Source organism: Peromyscus maniculatus, chromosome X, assembly GCF_049852395.1.
Source record: "Peromyscus maniculatus bairdii isolate BWxNUB_F1_BW_parent chromosome X, HU_Pman_BW_mat_3.1, whole genome shotgun sequence".
Lineage (NCBI taxonomy): Eukaryota > Metazoa > Chordata > Mammalia > Rodentia > Cricetidae > Peromyscus > Peromyscus maniculatus.
In genome coordinates this window covers 77,106,807-77,123,209 of record NC_134875.1, presented here as the reverse complement: position 1 = coordinate 77,123,209, position 16,403 = coordinate 77,106,807, and positions in this window count along the sequence as shown.

Sequence of the window (16,403 nt, the reverse complement as noted above, 5' to 3'; positions counted from 1 at the left end):
GATTGGCTTGATCTGTTTGGGAGGCATCTAGGCAGTGAGACCAGGTCCTGGGCTTGTTGCATGAGTTAGCTGTTTGAAACCTGGGACTTATGCAGGGACGCTTGGCTCAATCTGGGAGGAGGGGACTGGACCTGCCTGGACTGGGTCTATCACGTCGATCCCAGTCCTCGGGGGAGACTTTGATATGAAGGAGGTGGGAATGGGGGGTGGGCTCGGGGGAAGGGGAGGGGGGCAGGAAGGGGGAGAACAAGGGAATCTGTGGCTGTTATGTAGAACTGAATAGTATTGGAAAATAAAATTAAAAAAATAATATTTTTGAGCTGGGCGGTGGTGGCGCACGCCTTTAATCTCAGCACTCGGGTGGCAGAGCCAGGCGGATCTTTGTGAGCTCGAGTCCAGCCTGGTCTACAGAGCGAGAGCCAGGAAAGACACAAAGCTACACAGAGAAACCCTGTCTTGAAAAACCAAAAAAATTTAAAAATAAGAATATTTTTGAAAGAGTAACCATTCTGTTAATGTAATTATTATTTTGCTGCAATTGTTTTTTTTAACATGTTCATTGAGATACTTTATATACTTAGAATTACCCATTTAAAAATGTAAAATTCCGTGGCTTTTGCCCAGCCATTAATAATGTGTGAAAGACTTCAACATCCGACATCCTTGCCTATTAGTTCTTACTCCCTCAGCTATGCGCAACCAGAAATTTAATTTTGATCTGTATGGACTTAATAGTTCTGCAAGTATCACATAAATAGAACCATAAAGCGTTTGATTTGGGGTTAATGGTTCCTTTGGTTACCATGCTTTTGAATTTCATCTATGCTGCATCACATAGTAAGTCATTGGGGAATACAGCATCCATTTTTATATTGTCAAGTAATATTCCATTGTATAGCTAGAACCACATTTTTGCTTCATAAATCATGTGATGTATATTTTACATGTATCCGTCTTTGTTTATCATGCATAATACTATGAGTGCCAAGGTACATTTTTGTTTGAACACCTGTCTTCATATATTTTGTTTGAACACCTTTGCATATATGTGCAGATGTGGTTTGTGTGGTAGTTCCGTTTAACAATTTGAGTAACTACCAAATATTTTCAAATTATCTTTACTATTTTATATTCCCACTAGCAGCAAGTAAACTTGGTAAATTCTCTAATGCTGGGGAAATGTTTGTTATTTTATCTTTCTTTTTATTATAGCCATTGTAGGTGCTAGTATATGGCATCTCATTAGAGCTATGGCTTACATTTCTTTAGTGGCAAAATATGTGGAGCATCCTTCTATACAGTTATGGCTGTATGTATATCTTTTTTGGAAAAACGGCTTTTCCAGTCCTCTGTTTAATTTTGATGTCTTTATTCTTGGATTATAATAATTCCTTCTATAATAAGATTACTTGTCTATCATTGTAGACATGATCTGAAATGTTATTTTTCCATTCCATGGGTTTTTAATTTTCATTTCTTGAAGGTGGATATTTGAAGTTCAAGTCTTTAATTTTAAGTCAGTCAGTTTACATATGTTGATCTTTTATTTCTTTCGCTATTGCTATTATAACTAAGGGGACAATACTAAACCAAGTTCATGATGATACTATTTCTATACTTTCATGGAATACTTTTATGTTGTGCTTTGAACACTTATATGTGTGATATGTTTTGAGTTAATTTTTCTGTATGAGAGAAGGTAAGAATTCAAGGCCATTTTATTTTGCATGTGGATTTTCAGTTGTCCAAGCACCATTTGCAAAAAAAAAAAAAAACCTTTTTATTCCTAATAGAATTTTCCTGACTTTTGTTAAAGCTGAGGTAACAATAAGTATATATTTTTAAAAGTTATTCCTACAAGTTATGTAATTATGTAGCATTATGTTTTATTATGGTGTTCAAGAAACTGAATGCTGTGTAGTGTGGAATGATCAAGCTAATTAATATAACTATCACCTTAAAATTCATTCTTCCGGCATAACTGTAACATCACTGTTTTCCCCAAATCTTTCTTGCCATGCCTTCCACCACCACCTCCCAGCCTCTGGTAACAGCCATTCTCCTGCAGGCCTATGCATTTGATTGTTTTAGATCCACATATAATTGAAAACACGCAGTGCATAGTTTTCCGTACCTGCTTTCTTTCCCTCAGCTCATCCATGCTAATGAGAATGACAGTTTCCTTCTTTTTAAAGACTGAATAGTATTGCATTGTGTATACACAACACATTCTCTTTATCTGTTTATTCATTGATGGGTGCATAGATTGGTTCCATTACTTAGCTACTGTAACTAATGCTACAGGTTATAGTATATTTCTGAATAATTAATCTTATTTCCCTGTCAGTGTGCTACATGTGTACATATGACCCTACTTCACTATTTCTGGGGTTTCTTATTCAATTTAACTTTTTTCAGGTATTCCTGAAAGATTTTTTTGTGAACTAATGGGGAAAATATTACAAAGTAAAATCTTTTATTTTATTATTAATTACATTTATTTATTTATTTTGCATCCCAATCAATTTCCCCTCCCTTCCCCCCTCCTATTTCCTCTTCCTACCTCCCTCTTCCTCCCCCCCCATCCACTCCTCCTCTGTTTCTGTTCAGGAAGTGGTAGGCCTCCCGTGGATATCAACAAAATATGGCATAAAAAGTTGTGGTAGGGCTAAGCACCTCCCCTTGTATAAAGGCTGGGCGAGGCAACCCAGCATGAGGACTAGGTTCCCAAAAGCCAGACAAAGCATTAGGGACAGCCTCTGCTCCCACTGTTAGACAAGTAGACAAAGCTACCCAACTGCCACATATATGTAGAGAGCCTACATCAGTCTCATACAGGTTCCCTGTTGTCTGTTCAGACCCCGTGAGCATCTATGAACCCAGGTTAGATGTTTCTGCGGGTTTTCTTGTGGTGTCCATGACCCCTCTGGCTCCTACAATCCTTCCTCCCTCTCTTCACAGGACTCCCTGAGCTCAGCCTAATGTTTGGCTGTGGGTCTCTGCATCTTTTTCTATCAGTTACTAGTGAAGCCTCTCTGATGACAATTGGCGTAGGCACCAATGTATGAGTATAGCAGAATATTGTTAGGCATAATTATATTTACATTTTTTCCCAATTGTGTTTGATTCTATCCTAGATCTCTAGGCCATCCAGCCTCTGGGTCCTGGTACTCCAGGCAGTGTGAGGGGTGGGCTCACTCTTGTGGCGTGGGTCTCAGGCTGGACCAGTCATTGGTTGGCCACTCCCACAATCTCTGAGCCACCCTTACCCCAACACATCCCATAGGCATGACAGACTGTAGGCTCAATGTTATGTGGCTGAGTTGGTGTCCCAATCCTTCCATTGGAAGTCTTGCCTGGTCACAGGAGATGGTCAGTTCAGGCTATGTATCTGCTATTGCTAGGAGTCTTAGCTGGAGTCATCTTTGTAGATTCCTGGGAGTTTCCCTTACATCAGGTTTTTCTGTTTCCATAACCCTAACTCTGAAGCAATCAGTAGGTAATGATTTTAAAACCTGATTCATTAAAAAAAAATTTAAGAAATATGTTGAGTAAGGCTAGTGTTGAAGATATATAGTGGAGTTTGTGGTTTCAAAACACCATGCAAGTGTCTTCTGCAATACTGTTTTTGAGTAACAAAGAATTAACTGAGAAACTGGTAATTTCACATACTAGGTAGCTTTAAAAGTATTTATTTTTGTAGGGATAATCTTTTTGCACACTGTGTGAAGATGTCTCTGTTTTATCTCACCTGCCTAATGCACCTTCTGATTGGTTTAATAAAGAGCTGAATGGCCAATAGCTAGACAGGAAGAGGATAGACAGGATGTCCAGAGAGCGATAGGAACTCTGGGAAAGAATCTGAGGTGGTGGGGTGTGGTGGTATTGTGTTCACCAAAATATTGTGTACCTTAATAAACTTACCTGGGATCAGAGAACAGACAAGCCACTAGTTAGTCAGTGATAGCACACGCCTTTAATCCTAGCATTCCAGAGATAGAAATCCCTCTGGATCTCGTAAGTTCAAGGCCACATTGGAAACAGCCAAGCATGGTGACACGCCTTTAATCCCAGAAAGCCAGCCTTTAATCGCAGGGAGTGGTGGTAGAAAGCAAAAAGATATATAAGGCGTGAGGACCAGAAACTAGAGAATTTGGCTGGTTAAGCATTTGGCTGGTTAAGCATGTGGCCTGGTTAAGCTTTCAAGCTATGGAGCAACACAGTACAGCTGAGATTCATTCGGGATGAGGACACAGAAGCTTCCAGTCTGAGGAAACAGGACCAGCTGAGGATCCAGCGAGGTGAGATAGCTGTGGTTTGTTCTGTCTCTCTGATCTACCAGCATTGACCCCAATAACTGGCCTCGGGTTTGATTTTATTAATAAGAACTTTTAAAATTCCTGCTACAGTGGGGGTTGGGGGGTGATTCACCAGCCAGATGTGAGAAAGTCAGATATATGGATATATGATACTGAGGAGGGGTAAGAAGTCACGTGGCAGAAAGTAGATTAATGTAAATGGATTAATTTAAGCTTCAAGAGCTAGTTGGAAACAAGCCTAAGCTAGGGCTAAGCCTTTAAAATTAATGAAAAGTCTCAGTGTCACTCTTCGAGTGGTCCAAAGAAAGACCTGCTGCATATTTTTGTATGTTTGTGTATGTATGTGCTACATAGGTGCATTTGCCAGAGGAAGACAGAAGAGCAAGTCATATCTCTTGGAGCTGGAGTTTCGGAGGTTTTTTGCTGCTGGGAACCAAATTCAGGTCCTTTGCAAATGCAGCAAAATCATCCATTTTGTCTGTCTGTCTGTCTTCCTACCTATCTATGCATAAGCTTAACTTTTGAGCCATCTCTGAAGCCCTGCTATTCAGTATTTTAAACATTTTGTGTCTCAGATATCACTGCTTTCTTCTAACTTAAAGGCTGATAGATTTATGCTTGAATCACACTATCAAATTAAACCAATTAACTGTAGAGATGCATGGTTAGATGGTTACATTAGATAGGTGGGTAGGTAGGTAGAGCTAGCTCTACCTACCTACCTACATAAATGATGTAATATACATAGACATTTGTTACTGATTTATTTCTGATTGACTTAATTGTTAGCCTTAATACTGGATCATTATTTCAGGTATAGGCTACTGAAACATAGAACTGTTGTGTAAATAAGGTATGATTAATGAAATACATCAGATCTATTAATTTGTTTCTATTATAGTAGATTTGTTTTATATTGATGTGTTATAGTACTGTCATTTTCCAGGACTGTTTTTATGATACACTCTAACTTTAGTGTGACATCTCCTTCACTGAAGGAAAACTGAACAAGTCACATCTGAACTATATAGCTAGTTACTCCCACCTACAATCTCTAAGGATATAAAGAAGCTGTAAATTAAATACAAACTATTTTCTACAACCCACTTGAGAAACTCAAACTTTACTGTGTTACAATCTCCAGTAAGGGGTCCATTTTATGTATCATGGCTTTAAATATATGTCTAAATGAACAGAATTTGTGAATATCTATCTATCTGTCTATCTATCTATCTATCTATCTATCTATCTATCTATCTATCTATCTATCTATCTATCATCTATCCATGCATCCATCCATCATCTATTTTGTCTGTCTGTCTGTCTTCCTACCTATCTATGCATTTGTATACATACATACACATCCTCCTACATGTATTTGGTTTGTAATTGATTTCTAACTTATTTTTATTGGCATATGCTCCCTGTACACTGTAATGGGTTGCATAGAAGTATATTATGTATTTGATCATACTTGCTCTCTCCAACCCTCTCCCTTTACCCTCTTCCCCTTCCTGCTAGCTCCTTCCCTTCCCCAGTTTCACTTCTACTCTTCTACTTTCATGATGCATATCCCCTGAATAATTGTGTCTACACAAAATCCAGTGTTTCTGATGGAATTAAACAAATGCGTAATATTTGCCTTTCTGGGTCTCACTTATTTTACTGAGTGTGATCGTCTTCAATTGTACCCCTATTCCTGAAGATGACATTGCTTCATTATTTACTACTGACATTTTCTCTCTATATTCATCTGTTGATGGACATGTGACTAACTTTTATTGTGAACAGGGCTGCAAGTTAACACAGACATGCAATATCTCTGTGGTGTATTGACTTAGGGTGTTTCTTTGTCTGTAGGAAGAGGGTTTTTTTTTTAGTTTATTTTTAAATTATGTGTATATGTGTGTATGTGCTTATGAATACAATACCCACAGAGCATGTATGTATGCAAGTATATGTAATGCTTAAATCAGGGTAAATTTACATATGCACTAAATTATTTCTTTATGGCAAACACTTGAAAAGTACTTTAAATACAGTATCTATATCGGAAGACACTGCTCTGTGTAGTAGCATACCATGACATATTACTCTTGCCAAACTATGTTATACCAATTAGTCAACATCTCCCCATTCTGCCCTCCTCCCAGTCTCTAGTTCTGTTGTCGCAATTCCAGTTGTGCTAACTTTTTTAAACCATTGCATCTTTTGAAAAAGTATTTTTTGAGATTATAACATAATAACATCATTTCCCTCTTCCTCAACTCTCTAGAAAATTTCCCTTGTACCCCTCCTTTCTTTTTTTCAAATTCATGGCCTCTTTTTCCATTAAGTATTACTGAATACTTATGTATAACCAACAGCTCTTTAACTACATTTACAACCCACTCAACAAAAAGGAACTCATTCCTGGTACTAGAAACCTTGGCAATTATCCAGGGCTAGTGAGGTCATTGTTCTTGGAGGAGGATCTACAACCCCCAGTTTATTAACCCAGAATAGTCCCTAACTACATTCTAAATATGTTAAACTTTATTAAGGTTTCATTTTTAATTTGTGTGTGTGTGTGTGTGTGTGTGTGTGTGTGTGTGTGTGTGTGTGAGAGAGAGAGAGAGAGAGAGAGCTTGTTCACATGTGTCTCTGGAGGCAAGAGGCATCTCCCTGGAGCTGAAGTTACAGGCCACTGTGAGCCACCTGATGTGTGTATTGGAAACTGAAATCATGCCCTCAGCAGGAGCAGTATATTTACTTAAACATTGAGCCATCTCTCCAGTACCAATCTTTCAATCTTTTAAAATTATATATATATATATATATATATATATATATATATATATATATATATATATATAATTTGTGTGTGAGAGACAGTGGGGGGGGGAAGAAGGAGAGAGAGGGAGGGAGGGAGAGAGAGAGGGAGAGAGAACATGCTGTCATGCTGTCCTACGTGTGTAGAGGTCACAGAACAACCTGAAGGATTCTCTCCACCATGTGGGTCCTGGGAATTTCACTCATCAAATTGTCCACATTTGTGTCCCTCTGTCTTACATCGCTCTTCCCTTGTTAGAATCCCTCCCTCTCAGGTTTTGTTGCTTTTTCTGTTGCTATGAAAAAGTAACATGGTCAAGGGCACTTGAAGAAAGAGTTTATTTGGCCTTCTAGTTCCAGAAGGTTATAATTCATAATGATGAGTCCATCATGGTAGATGATCACTGGGATCAGGAAGCTGAGAGATCACATCTTCAGCCACTAACACAAGCAGAGAGCAAACTGCAGAGAGGTAAGCTTAGGAACTCTCAAAGCTCGCTCCCCATGATGTACTTCCTCCAGCAAGGAGACAGCACCTCACCAAGCAGCACCAGGAACTGGGGATGAAGTGTTCATGTACCTGAGCCTATGGTGAACAGTTTTTATTCAAACCTCCACATTCTACTCTCTGACCCATAGGGGCTCATGGCCATACCACAAAGCAAAATAAATGTTAGTTCAACTTCAGTTATTCCCATACTCTTTCACAGTCTCAACACCGTTTTTCAGTCCTGTCTTCATTTAAGCTTCAGAGTTTTTTTTTTAAAGTGCTTTTACCTCATTGTTGAATTTAGTTTTTAAGTACTGAATTGTCTTTGTCATTTCATCCAGTCATATATTTGTGTTTTCTTGTCCTTCACTCAGCTGATTCTTATCTCTTTAAGTCCATTGCACTGTTTTTGTCTTCTTTAATTTCCTTGAATTTTTGATGAAATTTATGACTGTTTTTTTTTTAATTCTGTGTCTTAGGTTTATATAGGTAATTCTCATTGGAGAATATGGAGGCAGTGGGTTTGGGGAAAGGGGCATACTGTCTTGGTCTTTTGTATTTGTATTTTTGTGGTATGACTTGGGCATATGAACTTTGTTCATTGGTTGTACATCTGATGTGACTTTCTAGCCTGTCTCTGTTAAGTGGAAGTTTGGTTTTAACTTCATTGTTGCTCAAACTTGGTTTGTTTCAGATCAGATATGAAGAGTTGGTAGGTCAATCCTTCCGATACTTGGTGTTCATTCTTGATTGGAAGGCTGGGAGTGATTCCAGTTCAGTGGTAACCAAGAAAGTATGTGAATGAGACAAGTGGCTGGATCTGCCTGGGAGAGTAACAAGCTGAACTACCGGAACTATTCCTAAGAGTGTGAGGAGGGCACAGGTGAAGTGGAATCTTGAGCCCTCACCAGGCCAGCACACAGACTGTGCAACTGGAGCTAAGCCTGGGGGGTTGGGCAGGGAACAGGTGAGTAAGGTTCTGGGAATTCAGAAGGCTGGATGGGTGAGTGACTCAGGGTAAACCTGGGGTTTGACCGTTGTGGGGTGGTGAGACTCCCCAGACTGTGTTGGAACACTGGCTACACAACTAGGCCTAGGCCTGGAGTTTGGGAAAGCTTCTGCAAGGTCAACGTTTTGGAATGATACATGTGGATATGATTGTGTCTCTGTGTTTGCCTCATGTCACAGTTTGCTTCCTTGTTGCTGTTATAAAACACTGAACAAAAGAAACTTGGGCAAAGGGAGGTTTTATTTTAACTTACAGGCATAGCCAATGATCAAGGAAAGCCAAGGCAGGAATCTGGAGGTGGGAACAGAAGCAGAGGCCAAGGAGGAATACAGGCTTGCTCAGCTACCTCTCTTATACAGCCAAGGCCCACCATAGGCTGGGTCCTGCCACATCAATCATTAATAAGAAAATGTCCCACAGTCAGGCCAGCCTAATGGGGGCAGTTCCTCAAGTGAGTTTCTGTCTTTCCTGATATGTCTTTATTTGTGTGAATTGGACAAAAAATAACCAACACAATGGCTTTTGCTGAAATTTTTGAGGTTTTCAGTATATACAATTGCATTTATCAGCATGACAAAATGACTTATTTTCCAATTAAGATACACTTCATTTCTTTCACTAAATTAATTTTTCTTGCTAGACATCTAGCACTGTGTTGAATAAAAGTGCTGAGGGCACGCATCCATTTTTGCCGTGTTGCAGGTCTTATTTCAGTTTTTCCCATGTAGCACAATGTTAACCACATGGGAGCCTGTTATAAAAGACCTTGCTTATATTCCTTCTATACTTAATTTAACATTTTTATCATGGTAGGATGTTGATTTTATCAGCTGCTCTGTGTGTATGTGTTGGAATCATCATAAGTTTAAAAATTTACTTTGTGCCAGGCAGTGCTGGTGCATGCCTTTAAGACCAGCACTCGGGAGGCAGTGGCAGTGAGTTCAAGGCCAGTCTAGTATATAGAGTGGGTTCCAGGACAGGCACCAAAACTACACAAAGAAGCCCTGTCTCAAACCTCTCCCCCCCCCAAAAAAAAACCCAAACTTACATTTTGTGTGTGTGTGTGTGTGTGTGTGTGTGTGTGTGTGTGTGTGTGTGTGTGTGAGAGAGAGAGAGAGAGAGAGAGAGAGAGAGAGAGAGAGAGAGAGAGAGAGAGAGAGAATGCACAGATGCTGCAGCATGTGCTATAGTGAGCAAGCTGAAGTCAGAAGACAACTTGTGGAAATAGGTTCTCATCTTTTGCCATGTAAATCCTGGGAATTGAACTCAAGTGCCTTTACCTGCTTAGTGATCTTGCAGGCCCAATCATATGATTTTGTCTTTTATTCTGTTAATGTACTGTATCATATTTACTGACTTACGTATGGTGAACAACTTTATCATCTCTCTGATAAATTTCTCTTGATCTTGGAGTTGTTAGATTGGATTTGGTATAATTTTGGTGAACATTTAATTTTTAAATTATTTTATGTGAATGGGTGTTTTGTCTGCATGTATGTCTGTGCAGCAGATGAGTCCCTTCTGACCATGGAGGCAAGAAGGTGTCCAATTCTGGGAATTCCAGACCACTGTGAGTCATGAAATGTGCTGGGAATTGAAACGGGGTCCTTTGCAAGTACTTTTAACCACTTAGCCATCTCTTCAGTCCCTTGATGAACACTATAAAATCGATGTTCATCAAGATATCAACATGTATTTTTTTTCTTTGTTGTATTCTTTCATGATTTTAGTTTCAGGATGATGTTGGCTTTGTTGAATGAATTTGGAAGATTTCTTCCCCTTCACTTTTTGTGAACAATTCAGAAATAGGTTATAATTGCAGTGTTGATCTGTTTAAGCTATCTTTTGTTGTTATTTGTTACATTTCTGGATACTGAACCCAGGGCCTTGATAGTATGTGTTTTTCAGGGTTTTTTTTTTGAGAAACAGTAATGATTTTTATTTGAAATATGCCCACTCTTTTAAATGTAAGCATTGTTTGCTATACGCTTTCTTCTCAATGTTGTTTTTCCTGTATCCCAAACGATTTCATAAATTGATTTTCCAATTTCGCTTTACTATAGAGTTTTTTAAAGTTTCCTTGTTGACTTTTTCTTTGATCCATTGGTTGTTCAAAAGTAGACAGTTTGATTTACATGCATTTTTGTCATTTCCAGACTTTTCAAGCAATTTATTCCTAGCTTTATTTTTATTACATAGAAGTTAGAAAGGGTACTTACAGGGCTTTTCAAAAAAATATATTGTAGCCGGGCGGTGGTGGCGCACGCCTTTAATCCCAGCACTCGGGAGGCAGAGGCAGGCGGATCTCTGTGAGTTCGAGGCCAGCCTGGGCTACCAAGTGAGCTCCAGGAAAGGCGCAAAGCTACACAGAGAAACCCTGTCTCGAAAAACCAAAAATATATATATATATATATATATATATATATATATATATATATATATTTGTGACTTATCTTGTGGTCTGTGACATTACCTATCTTAGATAATACAATTCACGTGGAAAAATGTGTATTTGGCAGTGATGAGAGGTGTGTGCAGTATATGTTAGGTACTTTTTGAGTATAGTTTAATTTCAGTTTGGTTGTTAGTTTAGTGTCTGGATGATCTTTCCATTGCTAAAAGTAGAACATTAAAGTCATATATTATTACCATATTGTAGTATATCCCTCCTTTAATGTTTATTAATATTTGCTTTATATATTCAAGTGATATGATATTGAGTTCACATGTATTAAGTATTATTTATTCTTGCTGACTTGCCTCACTTATTTTCCTATTTTCTGCTTTTCATTTAAAATCCATTTTATCTGATACTACTGTGACTAGTCCTGCTTTATTTAAGATTTCAGTCCATGTATGTTTTTAGAGATGAGGTATATAATACATATATCTTGGTGAAGTCACTCTGTGCTTGTTAGAGAATTGAACAATGTACTTTAATGTGACTTCAATAGAGAAGTTATTGCTGAATCTATAATTCTAGTTTTATTTTTGTTTCTTTCTTGTGTTTCAATCTTCCTTTATAATTAATTTATTGACTCCAGTGTCATATTGATTCCTTATTTATCATTTTTGCTTTTTCTCTTCCCTCTGTGACCTCATCCATAACTCTAGCATTTTTATTACCTCCTCTCATCATTTTATGACCTTATACTTAGAGGATGTAATAGTTTCCTGTGACTTCAAAAACAAAGTACCACAAAATAGGTAACTTAAGATAACAGACATGGCTTTCATAGTTCAGAAGGGCAGAAGTTTAAAGCCGTGTACCTCAGGAAGACCACAGGAAAAGGAGATTCTTGGCCCATTTTCAGCCTCTGTTGGTACAAGCAGTCAATTCAGTCTGCCACTTTATTCCTTCTCCTTTTCCTTCTGATTTGTCTTCCTCTTCCTCACTCTTACAAAGGTGTTTGGAAATCAATGTTAGGATTCATTTAGTTCATTACATTATCTTAAATATAAAAATCCTGAATTACATCTATAAAGACCCTTTATCCAAACAAGTTAACCTTCCTAAGTTTCAGAGAATAGGGTGTGTGTGTGTGTGTGTGTGTGTGTGTGTGTGTGTGTGTGCTTGTGCACATGTGCATGTGCACACATATATGAGGGGTGTCACCTTTCAATATGTTACTGGAGAGTCTCTTCCTAGCAGATGGCTTTTAGGTTGTTGCATCTGAAAAACTAGTAGAATGTTTATACTACCCAGATTAAGTATCTTATGGATAGCTCCAGTGAATATTAAGCAAAACTAGACTCCTCAGTTTTCTTAGTTTGTATCTGAAAGCTGTGAGAATAGATCTTCAGGAGAAAAAAAATTTATTTGCACATGGTATGCATATTTTCCTAAGGGAGAAACTGATTTTTTTTCACTGTGGCTGCTGTTGCTTTCTACTTACTGGTTACTGGGTTCACAGTTGTTTCCCACCATTCATTTATTGAACTTCAGAAAATCTTCCATATCTTCATGTTCACAGTTAAATAGTCTAGAGCCTCTCTGGGAGTGGCCCGATCTTAGACGGGAAAAAAAAACCCACAACGCTGGCCTGTAACCTGTAATGATCCACAAAACAGTCTCTGTGTCAAATCATTCATGAGTCTGAACCAGTCTCTGTAGCAATCAGTCCCAGACTTTCAAGACTTCATGACTGTTGTTCTTACTTGGAGAAAATTATCACATAGGATTGCCTACTTCTACTTAGCCTGCTTCCAGCATCTTAAAGCCAATAAGTGTCAATTGGTGCATCGCTGGTCTTCCCTTTAGCTTACAAAATTTTCCATTCTTTCTCCGGCCTTTGAAAATCTCTGTAAAATACAAGTGAAAATGCCCAACTCCTAACAAGTTCTGAATAATCAGGCTCTCGTTGTTCTCGCTGGATGGCTTCATTTGGTTTCTCTGGAGGCATGGGAAACTTTGAAAGGAGGAATGGGGCTCTGTGAGACTACCTTCAGCTTCATCCTCCTAGACTCACATGACAGAGGGCTGGGCTTCTCTAGAAAATCTTTTCAAATAAGAGGAACCCTTCATTTCTGATCTCATTACTCCTAAAAGTAGCTAGTTTTCAAAATGTCTATTCCTCTCTTTTACTGGGAATTTTTGCCTAAAAGGAGGCTGAAACTAAAATGGAGATATGGCTCAGCGGTCAGGAGCACTTGCTACTCTTCATGATGACCGGGATTCAGATTCCAGCATCCATATGGCAGCTCACCACGACCTTTAACTACAATTCCAGGGGATCCAATGACTTCTTGCCTCCAGAACACTGAACATGCATGGTGGACAGGCACACATGCAGGCAAAACACCCATACACCCATAAAATAAAATCTTTTTAAAAGTCTTAAACCATAGAACTTCTTTTTATGGAACCACACTTCTGATTCCCCTTGGTGCTTTCTTATCTTCCTACCTTCTTTACTTAGGGAGAAGTTTCAGATCTGGATCATTCATTAGCTGTGTAGTCTTTTGCAAATTTCTATTTTGCAACTCATTTCCCTCATACATAGACCGTGAATTGAGAGGGTTAGATGAAGTTGTCATGCAAAGTACTTTAGAACAGGGCCCAGCACATAGTATTTAAGAAATGTTGACTATCAACTGATGTTGTCTTTTTTGGAACTAGCTTCTTTGTACTAGATAAAAGACACACCCTTACAGCAGACATTGTGATCCTTTAGCTTTTACAATCTATTTCCGCCTTTCCCAAAAAGTTCCCTGAGCTGTGGGTGTATGAGTTGTATTGTAGGTGTATTACCTGGGGCTGGGCACACAACAGTCAACTGTTTTCTGTACTTTGACTAGTTTTTATGGCTTTCTATAATGATCTCCATCTGCTGAGAAAAGAAACTTCTTTGATGATGAATGAGAGCTACATTTATCTGTGGGCTGAAGGAGAATATTTAGATTTTTTGGGAATTACTGATTCTCACAAGGTCTCACCCCTAGATGAGGAACTAGAGGCAAGTGATGACTGCTGAGAAAGGAAGGATCAATCTTTCCTGGGGATGAACTCCCTAAGAGTTTATACATTCACAACTTGTCAACCCTAAAAACTTAGGCACACAAGTAACACTAAATGAACACAGCAGGCTGTATTTATATGTATTCACACAGGCAATAGGAATAATGATATATTTTTTTTGTTTTTGTTTTTGAGACAGGGTTTCTCTGTGTAGCTCTGCGCCTTTCCTAGATCTCACTCTGTAGACCAGGCTGGCCTTGAACTCACAAAGATCTGCCTGCCTCTTCCTCCCAAGTGCTGGGTTTAAAGGCTTGCGCCACCACTGCCCGGCGGCATAATGATATTTTAAAAAGAACTTTCCCAGGGAAAGCTATCAAGGTAGGCAGGACTCCTTGGCAATTACTGTCAGGGAAACCACTGTACCTTGTGAATTTGTTATTATTATTCAACAAAATTTGGCATTGTTGAAAGACATGATAAAGTGTTGGCTGATACTATTTTTAAGGGAGTCCACAGTAATAACTTGTTATTAGTGTTATGAGAGAAGTGGACATTAGATTATACCTGAATCATAAAGGAAGATGAAGCTGCATTCTGTTAGGGAGACATCACCAAGACCAACATGAGGGACTTAAACCTGAAAGATCAATAATTCATTGTCAACAGATAACGTGAGGGTGTATGGACTGAAATGTAGGAAAATGGCAAGAAAATGCAATGCTGATGCATTTAGGAAGCTACAAAGAGTGCAGTAGAGGTCTTGAGGGAAAGAGTAGCTGTAATTAAAAAGTAGGAGCAAAGTGATCCATAGTTGCCAGTTTCTGAGAAGGTGTCCAGAATCTGCATTTTGACCTGTATTTCTCAGATGTTACTGTACTTTAGAATCATCAGGAGTGTCTCAAATAAATTTCTATGTCTTTACCCCAGCTTTGAAAATATAAGAAAGAGTTTAGGAATCTATTTAGTAACACTCTAGATAATTGTGAGGAATTTAATTTTTCTCCATTATGTAATTTCAAACTCTGTTGTAGATTATTAGACTTAAATAAACTTACCTTTAATAAAAACCCTTCTAAAGCCATTGTTGTCGGTCTTGGTTGTGCATTTAAAATATTACAATTTGGACTGTGACATCATAGTTTTACAACTTTCAACATTCAGTCAAAATTGAAAGCACCAATCTAGCAATACTGTGAGTGACAAATATTATGATGGTAGAAGTGGACAATAAGGAGTTGAGATATATTCCCAAGAGTATGGATTAAAATAATGAGGCTATGGAGGAAAGCAGTAGCTGAAGAAGCAGAGGATAACTGAAATGCTAATACCAACACATCTAGGGCTTGTTAGTTCATTTCATATGGAGTCGACTCTATGGTTTCTGAGGTGGAGTTTGGGTAAATAAATTTGTCTGTCAACGAAAAGAAATGAGTGGATAAACAGATTGGAAGAAGTCCACCATTGTGTATCATGTAGGAAATAAGAGGTGATCTGAAATTATTTTCAGGTATTGGTTCCCATATTTTAATGTATGAAAAACCAGCTGAGAATATTAAGAAAGGAAGTTATTCTTCTTCCTGTGTTTCTTTTGTATGAGGATTTAGGATGACACACAGTGTTTTTGTCTTTAATTTTATGGAAATTGACCATTATTTGGTATGCAAGCCTGTGTTAAGTATAGTGACAAACATTTAAAAAATAAAGCAGAAAGCAAACTGAAAATTGCACTAGAAGTCTACTTCAGCCCATAGTCAGTTACTAGTGATTTTGTTTAAAGTTTCATGTTGATGGATGCTAGTACGTTTTTATAGTGTTCACAGCTGGACCTGAAGAGATGGTTTAGCAGTTAAGAATAGTTGCTGGTCTTTCAGAGGATTCAAGTTTGGTTCCCAGTACCCATGCTGGCCAGTTCCCAGCTGCCTGTAACTAATAGGGAATCTGACACCTTCTCTGGTTTCTGTAGGCATGCACATGTGTGTGTATGTTTGGGTACCGCCCTCCCCCAACCCCCCAACACAGAGAGAGAGACAGAGAGAGAGAGAGAGAGAGAGAGAGAGAGAGAGACAAAGAGACAGAAACAGAGATGAGAGAGAGACACACAGAGAGAATAAAATCAAATCTTTAGAATGTTCAATTTAAAATCATTTTAATGAAACATGCCTTTAATCCCAGCACTCGGGAGGCAGAGCCAGGTGGATCTCTGTGAGTTCGAGGCCAGCCTGGGCTACCAAGTGAGCTCCAGGAAAGGCGTAAAGCTACACAGAGAACCCCTGTCTCAAAAAAACAAAACAAAACAAAACAAAAAAAGAATAGGAG